At 47.0% G+C, this 17,456-nt stretch overlaps 2 protein-coding genes across 2 annotated transcripts in view; one reads left to right on the top strand and one right to left on the bottom strand.

Annotated features, from left to right (window-relative positions):
* Positions 1 to 1,315, bottom strand: part of LOC141133537 (dynein axonemal heavy chain 2-like) — a 345,338-nt gene extending 344,023 nt beyond the window's left edge. The window contains exon 1 of the mRNA XM_073622980.1: positions 1,173 to 1,315. The gene's annotated coding sequence lies outside the window, so the exon portion shown is untranslated. The remainder of the gene's footprint in view (positions 1 to 1,172) is intronic.
* A 68-nt stretch (positions 1,316 to 1,383) lies between these two features.
* Positions 1,384 to 17,456, top strand: part of LOC141133538 (protein kinase C delta type-like) — a 100,983-nt gene continuing 84,910 nt past the window's right edge. The window contains exon 1 of the mRNA XM_073622981.1: positions 1,384 to 1,694. The gene's annotated coding sequence lies outside the window, so the exon portion shown is untranslated. The remainder of the gene's footprint in view (positions 1,695 to 17,456) is intronic.

Raw genomic sequence — 17,456 nt, 5'->3', positions numbered from 1 at the left:
CAAGGTCACCTGCCACACCTTGCAGATTGTCACTTGCCTGCTAAGGTGGTGATTTGCTTGTCTCTTGCTGTCCCAGAGTCAGGCAGCAGAGAGATAATGTAATCTCTCTGCTGGCCACGCTGCCTGCACAGTGAGGGCGGAAGTTACTGCAGGGATGGTGGGGGGCGGTGAGAGGTGATCTCATCTCTCTGCTCCTCCGCCCCCCGACTAGCCGATTGGCCAGCTGCGCGCTCACACAGGGCTTGTTTTCTCACTCTCACCCGCCCACACACACTCACTGAGCCACCCAGCAAATCGGCCCGCCCGCCCACAAACTGCGCCTACCGCCCACAAACCGCGCCGCCCGCCCGCTCTCTCACCCACCCGTGGAGCTGCCTGCGGAGGCGCCACAGAGCCGCCCGCTCTCACCCTCCCGCAGAACCGCTCGCGGAGACGCCCGCCCTCTCACCCGCCACACATTTCTCGGGGGTGGCAATTGCCCCATTGCCCCCCCCCCTGGATCCACCCCTGCATGGGATGTGCACAGCGGTGCGGGTGCGAATCACATGCGATGTCTGACATACGCTATAGTGTGAAATCCTCATGTGTATTGTACAGGTTTGCAGGGCTGCCCTCCGTTCATCATTCTGCCCACCAAACACAACCGGGGGGAGGGGGGGTCAATTTTTGCTGCTGAGGTTACGACACGTGTACAACTTCCCCTCCCCCACTGTGATGGATTTAGTGGGGGGGGGGGCGCAAAAGTGCAGCTCAACCACCCATATTTACCGTCCCCCTGGAAACAGGGTGTCACCAAGCCCTGAAATACCCAGCTGGCAGCTGATTGGATTAGTAAATCGGTTAGGATGAGGATGACGCCCCCCTTAGCTGATCTCTACATATCACAGATGGCACAGGACATCACAGGAAGTGAGGGGAATCCCCTATATAAGACACGTGTCCCCAATGGGAGGTTTCCCCTCACTTCCTGTTCTGGTGACAACTGGGAATTTTTGAGTTTCCATTAAAAAGGAAGTAGATTTTCCACAAAAAGGAAGGGGGGTTAATGATGATAAAAAGGGGTTCTTACCCATCCCCCCCCAACACAGAATTAGAAAGATTTGTGAAGAAGGGGGAAGCGGGGTGATCACACACAGGTGTATACCATCCTCCCCCTCATATATCACACTCACCCCTGCCTCTCTCTATGGATGGACGTCTCTCATGCGCTCTCTATGGGACTCTCTGTGTTGTCTAGAGGACGCGTCTCCTGGGTAACGGGAAGGGGGCGGTGCTAAGAAGGCGGTGCAGCCCCGTGTAGTGGGCGGGGCTTTAGTTCGTAGAAGCTGTTGCAGTCCCAGGGGTTGGGCGGAGCTTTAACTCAGAGAAGGCAATGTAGTGGGCGGAGCTTCAAGCCACCACTGAAGCCTACGTGTGGGCGGGGCTAAACTTACAGGAGGCATACCAGCCTAGGCAGTGGCGGAATTATAGGGGTTGCTGAGATCGCCATGGCGACCGGGCCCCTTGCTGCAGTGGGCCCTTGAGGGCCCCCCTGTACTCTTTGATAGGTGGAATGGCAGGGGAGGCTGAGAGGAGCTCGTCAGCCGAACTGTAGTCGGCACTGACTGTGCAGGGAACTCATCAAAGTGAAAGCACAGTGTGTGATGTGCTCTTTGTCTCCCTCTACAGTGCAGTACCCGGCAGGAAGAACTAAGGTAAAGGTCTGACGTTTTTTTATAAGATTATCTATCTACTGTCTACTATCTATGTGTGTTTATGTGTGTGTGTGTGCATGTATGTATCCATATGTATGTATGTGAGCGTACATGTATGTATTTATGTGAGCGTGCATGTATGTATGTGTGTGTGTGTACATGTATGTATGTGAGCGTACATGTATGTATTTATGTGAGCGTACATGTATGTATTTATGTGAGTGTGCATGCATGTATGTATGTATGTGTGTGTGTGTACATGTGAGTGTGTATGTATGTGCATGTGTTTATCAGTGGCGGTGCGTCCATAAGGGCGCACAGGCGCCGCCCCCTCTCTCCAGCCCCCCCCCCCCCCCATGATCAATGGATAGATCTATCCATGGCCACCACTGCCACCCCCATATTTAGGTTTCCAGACCCTTTTCGGGCGCCGGGCACCTGAATGACAGCGGCGGGGGATGTTTTTAAGCACCTGATTAGAGCCATAGGCTCTAATAGGCTTCAAAATAGGTGAACTGCGAGTGCCATGCTTGGTGCTCACAGTCCACCCAGGTGTGTTATAAAAGCGAATTAATATTCTCTTTCCTAACACTGAACCGCCTTTCTGCCAATCAGGTGTGCGAGTCTGTTACCCGTCACCTGATTGGCTGAAACGATAGGCGCAGCTATTGGACGCCTATCAGGAGGAGAGGATGGGAGATGAGGACGGCAGGAGACGCATGGAGGACCCCACTCGTGGCCGTCACCTGCTGCCCCACCGAGACAGGGTAAGTGCTGGGCAGACGGCGAGCGGGCAGGGGGGGGGGGATTCACAGTGGCAGCATTTGATGGCACACTGGCAGTATTTAATGGGCACACTGGCGGCATTTAATGGGCACAGTGGTGGCATTTTATGGGCACAGTGGCGACATTTGATGGCACAGTGGCAGACTTCGATGGGCACAGTGGCAGCGTTTGATGGGCACACTGGCGGCATTTGATAGCACACTGGCAGCATTTGATGGGCACAGTGGCTACGTTTGATGGCACAGTGGTGGAATTTATATATATATGTGTGTGTGTTTTTATATATGTGTGTTTACATGTATGGGGGGGGTCCGATCGGACCCCCCCCCCCGGTGCCCGAGGCGGTCGTCTTTTGTCCCCCGGCGATCGGAGGTGAGGGGGAGGCCATCCGTTCGTGGCCCCCCCCTCGCGATCGCCGCCGGCCAATGAGAACATTCCTTTGCTGCTGTATGCTAAACAGCAGCAAAGGAAATGATGTCATCTCTCCTCGGCTCGGTAATTTCCGTTCTGGCCTGAGGAGAGAAGACAGGTATGTGAGTGCACAACACTACACACACACAGTAGAACATGCCAGGCACACTAAACACCCCGATCCCCCCCCGATCCCCCCCCAATCACCCCCCCCCCCCGTCACAAACTGACACCAGCAGTTTTTTTTTTTTTTTTTTCTGATTACTGCATTGGTGTCAGTTTGTGACAGTTACAGTGTTGGGACAGTTAGTATTACCCCCCTTTAGGTCCAGGATACCCCCCTAATAAAGTTTTAACCCCTTGATCACCCCCTGTCACCAGTGTCGCTAAGCGATCATTTTTCTGATCGCTGTATTAGTGTCGCTGGTGACGCTAGTTAGTGAGGTAAATATTTAGGTTCGCCGTCAGCATTTTATAGCGACAGGGACCCCCATATACTATCTAATAAATGTTTTAACCCCTTGATTGCCCCCTAGTTAACCCTTTCACCACTGATCACTGTATAACTGTTACGGGTGACGCTGGTTAGTTTGTTTATTTTTTATAGTGTCAGGGCACCCGCCGTTTATTACCGAATAAAGGTTTAGCCCCCTGATCGCCTGGCGGTGATATGCGTCGCCCCAGGCAGTGTCAGATTAGCGCCAGTACCGCTAACACCCACGCACGCAGCATACGCCTCCCTTAGTGGTATAGTATCTGATCGGATCAATATCTGATCCGATCAGATCTATACTAGCGTCCCCAGCAGTTTAGGGTTCCCAAAAACGCAGTGTTAGCGGGATCAGCCCAGATACCTGCTAGCACCTGCGTTTTGCCCCTCCGCCCGGCCCACCCAAGTGCAGTATCGATCGATCACTGTCACTTACAAAACACTAAACGCATAACTGCAGCGTTCGCAGAGTCAGGCCTGATCCCTGCGATCGCTAACAGTTTTTTTGGTAGCATTTTGGTGAACTGGCAAGCACCAGCCCCAGGCAGCGTCAGATTAGCGCCAGTACCGCTAACACCCACGCACGCACCGTACACCTCCCTTAGTGGTATAGTATCTGAACGGATCAATATCTGATCCGATCAGATCTATACTAGCGTCCCCAGCAGTTTAGGGTTCCCAAAAACGCAGTGTTAGCGGGATCAGCCCAGATACCTGCTAGCACCTGCGTTTTGCCCCTCCGCCCGGCCCAGCCCAGCCCACCCAAGTGCAGTATCGATCGATCACTGTCACTTACAAAACACTTAACGCATAACTGCAGCGTTCGCAGAGTCAGGCCTGATCCCTGCGATCGCTAACAGTTTTTTTGGTAGCTTTTTATTGAACTGTCAAGCGCCAGCGGCCTAGTACACCCCGGTCGTAGTCAAACCAGCACTGCAGTAACACTTGGTGACGTGGCGAGTCCCATAAGTGCAGTTCAAGCTGGTGAGGTGGCAAGCACAAGTAGTGTCCCGCTGCCACCAAAAAGACAAACACAGGCCGTCGTGCCCATAGTGCCCTTCCTGCTGCATTCGCCAATCCTAATTGGGAGCCCACCACTTCTGCAGCGCCCGTACTTCCCCCATTCACATCCCCAACCAAATGCAGTCGGCTGCATGAGAGGCATTTTCTTTATGTCGTCCCGAGTACCCCTACCCAACGAACCCCCCCAAAAAAGATGTTGTGTCTGCAGCAAGCGCAGATATAGGCGTGACACCCGCTATTATTGTCCCTCCTGTCCTGACAATCCTGGTCTTTGCATTGGTGAATGTTTTGAACGCTACCATTCACTAGTTGAGTATTAGCGTAGGGTACAGCATTCCACAGACTAGGCACACTTTCACAGGGTCTCCCAAGATGCCATCGCATTTTGAGAGACCCAAACCTGGAACCGGTTACAGTTATAAAAGTTAGTTACAAAAAAATGTAAAAAAAAAAAAAAAAATATATAAAATAAAAAAAAATAGTTGTCCTTTTATTGTTCTCTCTCTCTCTATTCTCTCTCTATTGTTCTGCTCTTTTTTACTGTATTCTATTCTGCAATGTTTTATTGTTATTATGTTTTATCATGTTTGCTTTTCAGGTATGGAATTTTTTATACTTTACCGTTTACTGTGCTTTATTGTTAACCATTTTTTTGTCTTCAGGTACGCCATTCACGACTTTGAATGGTTATACCAGAATGATGCCTGCAGGTTTAGGTATCATCTTGGTATCATTCTTTTCAGCCAGCGGTCGGCTTTCATGTAAAAGCAATCCTAGTGGCTAATTAGCCTCTAGACTGCTTTTACAAGCCGTGGGAGGGAATGCCCCCCCCCACCGTCTTCCGTGTTTTTCTCTGGCTCTCCTGTCTCAACAGGGAACCTGAGAATGCAGCCGGTGATTCAGCCAGCTGACCATAGAGCTGATCAGAGACCAGAGTGGCTCCAAACATCTCTATGGCCTAAGAAACCGGAAGCTACGAGCATTTTATGACTTAGATTTCGCCGGATGTAAATAGCGCCATTGGGAAATTGGGGAAGCATTTTATCACACCGATCTTGGTGTCATCAGATGCTTTGAGGGCAGAGGAGAGATCTAGGGTCTAATAGACCCCAATTTTTTCAAAAAAGAGTACCTGTCACTACCTATTGCTATCATAGGGGATATTTACATTCCCCGAGATAACAATAAAAATGATTAAAAAAAAATGAAAGGAACAGTTTAAAAATAAGATAAAAAAGCAAAAAAAAAAAAAGCAAAAAAAAAAAAAAAAAAAAGCACCCCTGTCGCCCCCTGCTCTCGCGCTAAGGTGAACGCAAACGGCGGTCTGTCGTCAAACATAAACAGCAATTGCACCATGCATGTGAGGTATCGGCGCGAAGGTCAGATCGAGGGCAGTAATTTTTGCAGTAGACCTCCTCTGTAAATCTAAAGTGGTAACCTGTAAAGGCTTTTAAAGGCTTTTAAAAATGCATTTATTTTGTTGCCACTGCACGTTTGTGCGCAATTTTAAAGCATGTCATGTTTGGTATCCATGTACTCGGCCTAAGATCATCTTTTTTATTTCATCAAACATTTGGGCAATATAGTGTGTTTTAGTGCATTAAAATTTAAAAAAGTGTGTTTTTTCCCCAAAAAATGCGTTTGAAAAATCGCTGCGCAAATACTGTGTGAAGAAAAAAAATGAAACACCCACCATTTTAATCTGTACGGCATTTGCTTTAAAAAAATATATAATGTTTGGGGGTTCAAAGTAATTTTTTTGCAAAAAAAAAAAATAACTTTTTCATGTAAACAATGAGTGTCAGAAAGGGCTTTGTCTTCAAGTGGTTAGAAGAGTGGGTGATGTGTGACATAAGCTTCTAAATGTTGTGCATAAAATGCCAGGACAGTTCAAAACCCCCCCAAATGACCCCATTTTGGAAAGTAGACACCCCAAGCTATTTGCTGAGAGGCATGTCGAGTCCATGGAATATTTTATATTGCGACACAAGTTGCGGGAAAGAGACAAATTTTTTTTTTTTTTTTTTTTGCACAAAGTTGTCACTAAATGATATATTGCTCAAACATGCCATGGGAATATGTGAAATTACACCCCAAAATAAATTCTGCTGCTTCTCCTGAGTACGGGGATACCACATGTGTGAGACTTTTTGGGAGCCTAGCCGCGTACGGGACCCCGAAAACCAATCACCGCCTTCAGGCTTTCTAAGGGCGTGAACTTTTGATTTCACACCTCACTACCTATCACAGTTTCGGAGGCCATGGAAAGCCCAGGTGGCACAAAACCCCCCAAATGACCCCATTTTGGAAAGTAGACACCCCAAGCTATTTGCTGAGAGGTATAGTGAGTATTTTGCAGACCTCACTTTTTGTCACAAAGTTTTGAAAATTGAAAAAAGAAAAAAAAAAAGTTTTTTCTTGTCTTTCTTCATTTTCAAAAACAAATGAGAGCTGCAAAATACTCCCCATGCCTCTCAGCAAATAGCTTGGGGTGTCTACTTTCCAAAATGGGGTCATTTGGGGGGGGGGTTTTGTGCCACCTGGGCATTCCATGGCCTCCGAAACTGTGATAGGCAGTGAAGAGTGAAATCAAAAATTTACACCCTTAGAAATCCTGAAGGCGGTGATTGGTTTTCGGGGGCCCCGTACGCGGCTAGGCTCCCAAAAAGTCCCACACATGTGGTATCCCCATACTCAGGAGAAGCAGCTGAATGTATTTTGGGGTGCAATTCCACATAGGCCCATGGCCTGTGTGAGCAATATATCATTTAGTGACAACTTTTTGTAAATATTTTTTTTTTTTTTTTTGTCATTATTCAATCACTTGGGACAAAAAAAATAAATATTCAATGGGTTCAACATGCCTCTCTGCAATTTCCTTGGGGTGTCTACTTTCCAAAATGGGGTCATTTGGGGGGGTTTTGTACTGCCCTGCCATTTTAGCACCTCAAGAAATGACATAGGCAGTCATAAACTAAAAGCTGTGTAAATTACAGAAAATGTACCCTAGTTTGTAGATGCTATAACTTTTGCGCAAACCAATAAATATATGCTTATTGACATTTTTTTTACCAAAGACATGTGGCCGAATACATTTTGGCCTAAATGTATGACTAAAATTTAGTTTATTGGATTTTTTTTATAACAAAAAGTAGAAAATGTCATTTTTTTTCAAAATTTTCGGTCTTTTTCCGTTTATAGCGCAAAAAATAAAAACTGCAGAGGTGATCAAATACCATCCAAAGAAAGCTCTATTTGTGGGAAGAAAAGGACGCAAATTTCGTTTGGGTACAGCATTGCATGACCGCGCAATTAGCAGTTAAAGCGACGCAGTGCCAAATTGGAAAAAGACCTCTGGTCCTTAGGCAGCATAATGGTCCGGGGCTCAAGTGGTTAAAGAGGAACTGCAGTCTGCTCACATAATAATTTGTAATTAAATCATCTTTGCCATTCTGAAGCTTCCCACCAACTGCTTTGCATATTATTTTATATATACTGTACTTGCCAAATATGCTGCAGAAATCTCCCTCCACTGAGTCTGGCTGCAGCCATTTTAACTGTGGGCAGCTGAAGCTGCTGCCTGTTCACTTCCTGGATATTCACAGCTCTCAATGGCCCTCCCAATGGCCCTCTTATGACTCATCCCCCCCCCTTCCCTTCCTGGGGGGGGGGACTAGGGAGTGTGTCAGGAAAGTTAGGCTGTGATTAGTGGTGGGGAAGTGTGGGTGTGTCAGAAAAAAAGGCAGGCTCTAATTGGCGGGAAGCGTATTGGGAAAGACAGGGTGTGTGTAGAAAAAACAGACTACAGTGATACAGTAACTCAAACTTAGAAATACTAATATACAAACTGACCACACCAATATGGAGCTGCTTCCATGCTTAAAGCAAAGAAGATTGACTGACAGGATCGCCATGTACTGTACGAAAGAAGAAAGAAAAATACAACAGGGTCCAGTTTCACACACCAACATATAATGAAAGACATATTTAACATAGACTTTAGTCAGACATCCCAACCTGCAAAAACTCATTTCAGGGAGGTGGCGCTTCACGCCGGCGCCGACCCCCCCCAATAAAATGCAGCCTTACCAGTGCCAATTAATTGCAGCTACAGCAGTAGATAAGTAAAATGAGAATGAATACGGCGCTGCCCTCTAAGTAATTAAGTACTAAGTATAAATGTCATAAATTACAAACTAAGTTCAGATGGCTACGATGTATGAAAGCTCCATCAATAGCTATCATAATGTGGTCTAAACCAAAGAAGACCATATATTCAGAGATAACCGGAAATATCCGCCCTGAGGCACCCACTCTGCTGCTCGGTACCCCTGCAGGGGTGATTATTTCTGGTGAGTGGGGAAGCACTGCGGGGCGAGCACTTCAAGTCACCATTTGAATAAAACGCACAGAAGTCACTGTGGTGTGCCCTCAAGGGTGAAACAAACAGCATTTACATTTGAACTCTGTTTTTCCACCTGGTTAAAAACACTCTTTTTTGCATGGACTATATATAAAAAACCTTTTTAGAAGTTAAATTATCATCTGCTACAAACAAAAGAAACTGGAATCAATCGTTTATGCATATTATTTTTTATTTACTGTATCTAATGCACAGGGAGTGGTTTAATTGAATTTTATTTTTAGTTTGTTACACAGAAGGACATCTCACCTTTTTACTAGCGCCATACTGTCCCATTATTTTTGAACATTGGGGTAAATCACAACCCAACTTAACTCTTTGTATATACAGAAGGGGCAGCACGGATATCACACTGACACTACTACACACATATAATTTATCACCATTTATTATTATTATTTTTTCTGGCGCCATTTTGTCCCAAAATTTTTGAACTCAGGGGTCAATTTATTATTTTCTCACAATTAACTGCATCGTTCACCATATTATTATTTTTTCACTCATTTACCATATATTCTACCTCGGCTAACACATTTATCCCACTGGGGGGACATATTATATTTTATTTATTTAGCAGTTTCTAAAATACTGGTGCTTTTGAATATTTCCGGTTATCTCCGAATATATGGTCTTCTTTGGTTTAGACCGCATTATGATAGCTATTGATGGAGCTTTCATACATTGTAGCCATCTGAACTTAGTTTGTAATTTATTACATTACATTTATACTTAGTACTTAAAGGGGTTGCAAAGGTATAAATTTTTTCACCTTAATGCATTCTATGCATTAAGGTGAAAAAACTTTTGATAATACCGCCACCCCCAGCCCCCCCGTTTTACTTACCTGACACCTCAAAAACTCGCCTGCTCGTTCCCGTCCTCCATTCAGCCGATCAGCCTGGTCGCTGATTGGCTATAGTGGATGGATTGAAAGCAGCGCAGCCATTGGCTCGCACTGCTGTCAATCACATCCAATGACGCGGCGCGCCGGGGGGCGGGGCCGAGTGATACAGCGAGCGGCTATAGCCGCCGGCTGTATCACGGGAGCGCGCCCGCAATAACGAACCACCATGCGAGGGAGCTCGCATTAAGGTGGTTCGTTATTGCGGGGAGGAGCTGAGACAGCCGCCGAGGGACCCCAGAAAAGCAGGTTCAGGGCCACTCTGTGCAGAACGAGCTGCACAGTGAAGGTAAGTATAACATGTTTGTTATTTTTAAAGAAAAAAAAAATTACTTTTACAACCCCTTTAATTACTTAGAGGGCAGCGCCGTATTCATTCTCATTTTACTTATCTATTTATGGAATTAGACCCCTAGGGGTACTAATTAGGGATAGGCAGCAGCTCTCACATTGTCCTAAGCGCGGATCTATCTATTTATATCTTTAAAATACCACTCTTGGGTGGATTTTGTCTGCAGCTATGGACATTTTTGGTTATTTCAACACCAGAAATATAAATGTAGAGGCGATTTTTAGCCAAGAGCAGATCTCAAATAACAATGACATGCATGGGCTGCTCAAACAACTAAAACACACCCTGGAAAAACAACTCAGGGTGTGGTGGGACATCTCCACGTTGGAAATGTATGTTACAGAAAAGATTACCCCCAGAAGGCTCAGGTGAGACATGCACCCCAATGATGGGATAGACAACAGTGATCTTATGAGAGACTGGTACTCCCTTTTCAATAAGTGTGAGGGAGAACTACTCCAGAATATTATCAAAAGAAGACAATTCAAAATGCGAATGATTGAGACTAATATCACTGAAATAAAAAATTTACTCTTACCCTTCATTCATTTGAAGGAATACAAAGATAGGAAAAAAGAATTACAGGAGTCCATCAAAAAGTATGATAGCAACATACAAGCAAAGAAACAGAAAAAATTTAGAAGAGATGTGATGGATTACAAAAATTCGAAAGTCTACAAATGGCAAACTAATGGAGAAGAGGATGATGATCCACTAGAAGACCCCTCTATGGAGGAGGAATCTGAGGATGCAATACCCATCTCGTCCCTGAGTACACCTAGAAGAATAGATAATCCACCATACAGTCCAGCTGGGCATAACACCCCCAATACACCACTGGACAGAAGGGATACTATAAGAGACGCCTATAGAGGACCCTCCAACTATAGGACCCCAAGAAACAGATACAACGTACCTGTGAACAATCGATACTCCCCCCTGAGGGAAGAGTATAGAAGACCGCCCCTGAGGGATGAGTACAGAAGACCATACCCAGGACATGGAAGAGGGGAGGGTGGAAGGAAGGTTTTTTCCCCGAGTCACTTATCAAGACAAACCTCCAGGCAGATGGAGACCCCGTATCCCGTACACCCACCATGCCTCACAACCCACTACATACAGAAGGATGTCAGCTATCCCTAGCCCTGGAGGTTCTCATTAGATCAAAGGAGGCCTGGGACCTTGCTACACTTAGTACAACATTTTGGAAAAATTCCTGCAATTTTCAACCTCAAGCTCCTGGGACAGCCCCCACCCCCCTCCATATTCAGTGCAAATTTTAGAATTTCTACAAGCTGGTTTCGATAAAGGTGCAGCAAAGTCTCTGGCCTTGTCCAGTCTAATGAGAACTTTCCAAGCCAAAGATAGCTGACATCCTTCTGTATGTGGTGGGTTGTGAGGCAGAGTGGGTGCAAGGTGGACAAAGTTATTGGGCACCAGACACTTCTTGGATGTAAAAGAAGTTTATTTCTCTTAACAATCCTTTTTGTATTTTTGGGGGAAAGAGGGTTAGGGTCATGACTCCCTTAAGTAGTTATAGATTCAATTGGCAGACTCCGAGACTTCAATAGGAAGACAGCCGTGCAGGGAAAGGCCCCAGCAAGGAGCCAAATCTGCACATGCAGAAAAGCTGTCTCCTATGGCAACAGTCTTTAACAGTTCCTAACTCAAACGTAACAGTTCCTTCAGCTTCACTACAACTGCTTCTTGTAGTTCTTCAACACTGAGCTCCCGGTCTCTCACTAGACCCACTGATTCACTGACTCTGAATCCCTTGAGCTCCTTCAATCTTTGCGGTGGTATCTCCCTCAAGTGTCACCCACGCTTCCCTGCTGGGTCCCTAGCTTGGCACTCCAGATACTTCTCAAGCTTCACCCCTGCTAACCGGCAAGGTCCTTGGCTTGACTCACGAGGCTGCTCTGCAAGCGTCTCCTCCGCGGGTTGGGTCCCTGACTTGCATACTGCCTGAAGTTTCCCGATTCTCCACCATGCCCTTTCGGTGAGAATGTGGTTCTAGTACTTGCTTCAGTTACTCACTGTGGTCCCTGGTAAAGGTGGTTGGTCCCTTAGTGGCGGCAGCTCCCCTTCTACCTCCTACCACGACAGGTTCTCCGGCCGGCAAGTCACTTTTGGTTGAACTGCAAGCCGCAGTCCCAACCCTGTGCTGCCCTCTTACTCCTGGATAGGCCCTCAAACAGCCTGGCAGCCAGATGCCCCCTGGATAGGCTCAATCTCCGGCCTAGCAGCCCAGCGCGTACGACACACATCCACCCAGACAGCCATCCAGGTGGCACAGAACATAGATCACCTGACCTGACCCGAATATATAGGTTCTACCAGCAGGCCAAGGGATTCAAGAAAACCCCTGCCCATTGGCTGAGATACCCCATATACTCATAACCTGACCTTGGGTTGCCCTTCTCATATCTAGTACCACCAAGTACGAATCCGTCGGACTTTGGTGTGATCGTGTGTAGGCAAGTCCGTTCGTTCGAAAGTCCGTCAAAAGTCTGTCGGAAAGACCGTCGGACCTTTGATGCCGAAAAGTCCGCCCGTGTGTACACGGCATTAGGGAGAAATCAACACATTTCTATCAATCAACCAAGATAATTACTCCTGGCAAGTAAATTTGTGAGGAGCTCCCTGACTAAACCCCAGGGTGCTACAACGGCAATGGAACAAGTTCAGTTAAAGTGCAAGTTTCTGCTGTTTCTGCGCTCACAAATTACAGGTGTGCTACACATAATTTAATTGTACAGATATTAAAAGCATGTACTTTTGGGATATGGAAGGTTTTGCAAGAAATTTTTCCAGGCCCTGGTCTCAAGGTTAAAAACTAGTGCTCTAAACACATATGAACATAGGTTTGACAGTGCCAGTGTGAATGAGGCCCAGCCCTTGGGCGTTCACCCTCAGCATCACAGATGTGAGTGTTCTCTTTCACATCATCGCTGAGCGCAGTTGCTGTTGCTAATGGTAGAGAGAGCACCTTGCGCATTTGCAGGGGTTTGATCAAGGAGAACGCTCATTCCTGTGACACTGTGGGTGAGCGCCCAACAGCTAGAGCGTCCCAGCAGCAGGACAGGATGGGCACAGTTACCTGTAGGATGCACCGCACCCCCTAGGGGCCTAAGATGAACTGGGATCCTACACCCTGCACAGCCAGGCAAACCAAGTCTTCACCAGCACTTCAGAGACAGAGAACAGCCTGTAGCTTTGTTTTTAAGTTTTATTAGGGAGTTTCAACTTGGTTAGGGAGGGGAGGTTATGGGATTCCCACTAGACTTCAACAAATTCAGGGACAGCTTCCTATACACAGTCTATATATATAGTCTCTATGCACAGCCTTCTCTTCTTCAGCCTCCTGCACACTTAGCTTTTGCTGGCTCACACCTTTAGGGGAGCTGACAGGGCCTGATTGTCAACTCAGTAACAGCCCATCACAGGTAGGAACTCTCAGTCCCTAAACAGCAGCACACTGGAGTGACACAGCTTACACCTTCTCCTTCACTTCCTTTCCAGGGTCATTGAGCCCAGTACCACATCTTTTGTCAATGCCTACCCACCTGGCTGCATCTGCCCCTTTCACTAGCCCACCAGGCTAACTTCTCACAGTAGTCCTCCAGACAGACTCTCTCATTAGCCCACCCGGCTGACTCTGCAGAAGCTCTCAGAGGGAAGGGATGAAGACTTGGCACAACACAGTATTTAGGGAGAACTGGCAATGTATGGCAGTCTCCCCCTTGTGAGTCCCCAGTAGTGCTGCTCTACTCACACTGTCCTCACACTTGCTCCCATGCCTCCAGAAAGGGCTTCCTCTATGTTTTGTGGCAGGATCCTTCCAACATCCATGCCCGAACCCAAGGTCAACCCCCCCCCCCCCACAACTAGGGGGTACCCCAGAGGGCTACTGACAGTCTCTACAGAATTTTATCTCCATCTTCCACCCGACTACCCTTGCTGGCATGGTTCATGCCTATTTATGAGGTAAACCTACCCCCTGCCAGCCCTTTTACTGGGGATTGGCTGATTCCCTATTACAAACAGTTCCTCCTAACCTCCACCTAATAGCTCTAAAAGTTTTTACAACTTTCTAGAAGTTTCGTACATTAACAGTCTAATCTACAAACCTACACTACTAACTAGCACACACTAGAGGGTGCTACAAGGAGCTACTCAGACAGGCCTTAGGGGTGACCCAAATGGCCTACAGGTATAACTGTTTAACCCAGCGCAATATTTCAAAGCTGCATACAGATTATGAAAACACTGGGGCCCCTTGACTGCATGGTGTACTTTATGGAAAAGGTGAACTAACCCTTTTAAAGAATATATATTGTTGCTGACTGGTAGGTAGAGAACTGAAGTCACACGGCAAGGGTGGCTCAGGCAACCAAAACCCATGCTAAGAGGCCCAGAGCTGCTTCAGCCTGGATTCACACCTGAGCGTTTGCATGTGATTTTGGAGATTTTTTTGTGCACGTATTTTGCACGTATTTTGTTTTCATGTTTGAGTGTTTTTCTTTTAGACAAAAGCAAGTTCGTTTTTAGGACGGGGAGATGGTTGTTAGGTGCGAAAATACAAAACAAGTGCATTTTTGTCAGGCACTCCCATTGACATGTATTGTTCCAAAGAAGCTCCTGAATTTTTATGAGCATCAAGCATCACTACATTGCTCAGATGTAAACAGGCACAATAGAAAAAACATGGAACCCTGGTTTGTTCTTCTGGAATAGCATCTAAAATCACTCACTTGTGAATTGGGGCTTACAGTTCAGTAAGCTTCATGTTGTGATATTTAAAGCAGACATAGAAACATCATTAATCTGCACCTGAAAAAGTTGAAATATTTCCTGCAGATGGTTGCAGTTTGTAAATGAGTTTAGCTGTGTTTAGGCATGTCAGCATTTTCAGGTAATAATTTTTCTCAATACCCCATTCTTGGGGGGGGTGTTATACACCAGGCACCCCCTCTTCCACTTTGTTGTGCCATGGCGTGTCATTAAGGGGCTCCTGTCTCTTCCTGGTTCCTGCAGCTCCTAATGATGTGCCACAGGGGAACCCAGAGAGACAACTGGCTCCCAATACCGTCAGAGAAAAACCCAGAATAATGGTCAGAGGTGGCACTGATGAGTCGGCACTGATTGACACTGATCAGCAGTGATGACACGGCACTGTGATGAGAAGGCACTAATATGAAGCACTGACAGGCGACACTGATATGCAGCACTGATGGGCACTGATTGGCACTGATAGGCGGCACGGATAGGCGGCACTGATGAGCAGGCACTGATGGGCACTGAAAGGCAGCAATGACTGGCATCACTGATGGTCACTGACTGGCATCACTGCTGGGCACTGTTGAGGATGCACTGATGATCAGTGCCCTGATTATACATGTCTCCCCTGTGAGGAAATGCCGCTGATCGGCTTGGCTCTACTTACACGCTGTCAGTGTGAGGATAGCAATGCTGATAACCAGCATTTCCTTGTTTACATGTGATCAGCTGTGATTGGACACAGCTGATCATGTGGGTAAAGAGCTTTGTCTTTACCAAGATCGGGGTTGCGCTGTGTCCTAGGGACACAACGTGCCGCTGATCCTTACACAGCACCACTCCACGTGCATGCAAGCGCTGTGAGACTGGGGGGACGTCATATGATGTCGCCCCAGAACGAGAAAGCCATTCCGCCACAGCCATTAATTTATACGGCGGGCGGTAGGGGGTAAAATTGCACATGGCCATGAAACAATGACAACCTTTGCAACCCAAAATTGTCTATAGGCAAACTTTAAAAAGCCCCCTACAAGTTTAGTGTTCATCGTGAAAGGTGGCCCTATTGCCCTCCATATGGGGAATAAGTTAAAGTGGAACTTTATGAAAAAAAATACAAAATGGGCGAGCAGTCAGGATTTTTAATACTCAGAAGGGAGCCACCTAAAGATGTCACCGGCCGGCGGGGAGCTCCAGGAAGCTGCATCGCTGAAGTGAAATTGAGTATAGTTCCTCTTTAAAGGTTTAGTTCACCTTTTCAATAAAACACACTATGCAGTCAAGGGGCCCCAGTGTGTTCATAAAGCCTATGTAGCATTGACCTATTATGCTGAGGTACGTAGCTGGTAGGACATTTGTGTAGCAAGGTCCCAGGCCTCCTTCGGTCTAATGAGAGCCTCCAGAGCCAGAGATAGCTGACATCCTTCTGTATATTGTGGGTTGTGAGGCATAGTCGGTGCAAAGTAGCCAGAGTAATTGGGCGCCAGACACTTCTTGAATGCAAAAGAAATTTTATTTCTCTTAACAGAACTTTGGGAGAGAGGGTTAGGGCCAGGACACTCTTAGGCAGTTACAAGATTAATTGGCAGACTCCAAGACTTCAACAGGAGGATAGCCATGCAGGGAAAGGCATCCAGCGAGATGCCACATCTGCATTTGTAGGAATGTGTCTCCTATGGCAACAGTCTTTAACAGTTCCTAACACAAATTATAACAGTTCCTTCACTTCCACTACAATCACTTCTTGTAGTTCTTCAGCCCACTGAGTGCCCAGTCTCTCACTAGACTAGATGATTCACTGCCACTGAAACCCTTGAGCTCCTCCAATCTTCACGGTAGTATCTTCCTCAAGCGTCACCCCCACCGCTCTGCTGGGTCCCTAGCTTGGCACTTATCACGTACCTGATCGGAGGCTGAAGTGCTGGGAGGGCTTCCCTTGCGACTAAGTGCAGAGCGCCCCCTGGAGGTGGTACAGGGGAAGCTATACTCAAAGCGGCAGGGGTTGCTGGCTGCGGCAAGCTGAGATGAAGCAGAGAAGTCCACTGGTGGGCGGCTGACGAGCAGGGTAGACTGCTAGGCAGGGGTACCTCGGAAGTACCAGATGAGATTGTACAGCAGGAAGTACCAGAAGCAGTGTCAGGAGCCAGGCTGGGGTTCATACACAGGACAGCAAACAGTAGCAAAGTCCATAAAACAAGCCATGGGTCATACACGGTGCAGCAGATCAAACAGTAGCAAAGTCCATTAAACAAGCCAGGGGTCATACACGGTGCAGCAGATGAGAGCGGAGTAACAGGAATGAGCCAAGGGTCAAGCCGGGGTAAGTACAGATCAGATAGGTCAAGACAAGCCGGGTCGTTAGCAGATAATCCAAGACAACAGGAACAGGAACTCAGGAATACACAGGAAGCTGAAGATCATGCAGCAGTTGGTGACTGCTGCAACATGCTTTAAATAGTATGCTTGGCGCCTGGAGTCTCTCACGTGGTGCGTGTGCTTTGGCGCGTATGTGTTTGCATTGGCGCGCACGTGCACACTGAAGAGTACACTGTCCTAACAGCTCTCGCCCGCGCTCGTGTGCATTAGCGCTGGAGAATCTG

The sequence above is a fragment of the Aquarana catesbeiana genome, linkage group LG03 (genome assembly GCF_042186555.1).
Source record: "Aquarana catesbeiana isolate 2022-GZ linkage group LG03, ASM4218655v1, whole genome shotgun sequence".
NCBI classification, from domain to species: domain Eukaryota; kingdom Metazoa; phylum Chordata; class Amphibia; order Anura; family Ranidae; genus Aquarana; species Aquarana catesbeiana.
This window is presented reverse-complemented; position numbering and strand designations above follow the sequence as displayed.